The sequence below is a fragment of the Pan paniscus genome, chromosome X, assembly GCF_029289425.2.
Source record: "Pan paniscus chromosome X, NHGRI_mPanPan1-v2.0_pri, whole genome shotgun sequence".
In the NCBI taxonomy this organism is placed as follows: domain Eukaryota; kingdom Metazoa; phylum Chordata; class Mammalia; order Primates; family Hominidae; genus Pan; species Pan paniscus.
The window spans coordinates 44,658,419-44,660,103 of NC_073272.2; the positions used below are offsets into that span (position 1 = coordinate 44,658,419).

General features: G+C 37.1%; 1 pseudogene; it reads left to right on the forward strand.

Annotated features, from left to right (window-relative positions):
- The first annotated feature begins 438 nt into the window (after positions 1-438).
- On the forward strand, positions 439-654 carry LOC106634292 (small integral membrane protein 15-like; annotated as a pseudogene).
- The last annotated feature ends 1,031 nt before the right edge of the window (positions 655-1,685 follow it).

Genomic DNA, 1,685 nt, shown 5'->3' on the forward strand with positions numbered 1-1,685 from the left:
AACTTCTTTTTAAAAGCCATTATTTTGGTTTCTAGGCATTTTAAAACATTAGTTAATTGAAAATGGAAATGGAAGTCTGAGACCCTGGCAGTTTGTAGGAAGGGCTAGTGGCCACTGCTGCAGTGGTTCTTGTCCCAGTGCACAGCAGAGATGGCGGCTTTGGTGCTGGCAGAACAAGTTGTAGTGTGTCACCCCCACATTTCTGGGGATCTGTAAGTCCTACCTGGCTCATGGTGGGGTGAGGAACCCACACTTGCCAGGGCTGAAGGGCAGGAGTGAACATGGTCCCCTTAGAAATTTAAACCTTCTCTCAGAAGTGTACAGTAGAACTAAAGAAGACAAACCACCAAGGGTAATCTAAAATTGTGATTGGCTCACTAACAATCCCAGGACAAAATGAGAGGTCATTAATCAAGAATAAGTGAAACTGCTATAAAGATGTTTGATATAAAGGCTTGGGCTGAATACGTTGTATAATGGGGCTGCAAAGGACCCATATGGTTTTCTTACAAAAGACATTTTGGCCTTTCCTCCACTGTTACTAGCAGGTGCTGTACTGTTTTGGAAATTGGCCAAGATGATTGAGGCCAGTGAAAGGACCAAAAGAAGAAACAAAAACATCAAGAAAATATTGCAAAAGCTAAACAACCATAAAAGGACTGAAAAAATGTGCAGGCTCTACAATCAAAGGAAAATAATTTGGAAAATTATGCAGCCTTGGAAAGACCTATTAAGATTTCTTCTTTCGAGTTCATAACAGTCTTATTTAGCAAACAAAATCTGACCATATGGAAGAACTGTGTTAGTTCTAACCTATTACTATAGCAACTTCTAGGCTTGGGTATAGAAGTTTGTTGGTATCTATTGACAATTCTTGTAAATTAGCACTTATTATGGTACAAATTATTTATAACTGACTTAGTCATTTGCCATTTTGCAGCTTTTGTACTGAAATGAAAATATCTTTTGGAGAAAAATGACTTTTGATTATGAACTCTATTCAAATAATGGTTTAAAATGGGGCCCTGTTCTGGGTAAAGAAAATTAAGAATGTTAAAAGTCAGGATTGTCTTCTCTGAGATGAAAAGTGTGCTTTGGCTTAAAAGAGATACAGTACATTAATCACGTATCTTATTATTATTGCTTATTTCTTGGAATAGAATCATTTCTGGCTTTATCAAAGCAAAGTAATATTAATCAATAAGTACATCTAATTGATGCATTTTTCTGATTTTAGTCTTTCAGACAACTAGTAATTATCAAGACATTCTGCATTTTTAAAACATAATTTTATAAAAAATTCTTTTATTTTGACTGTGTAGAATTTTGCCTACTAGATATAACAGTTTTTGTACCTAAAAGCACTGCCATTTTTTTAGAGATAACTTGTTGAGAAAAGTGACACTATTATTTAAAGCTTGCAATAAATATGCCAAATGCTGTAGTAACTTGGAACCAGTTTATTCTTTTTTTTTTTTTTTTTTTTTTCTTTTTTGAGACAAGAGTCTCACTCTGTCACCCAGGCTGGAGTGCAGTGGTGCGATCTCGGCTTACTGCAAGCTCCATGTCCCGGGGTCACGCCATTTTCCTGCCTCAGCCTCCCGAGTAGCTGGGACCACAGGTGCCTGCCACCACGCCCGGCTATCTTTTTTTTGTATTTTTAGTAGAGACGGGGTTTCACCGTG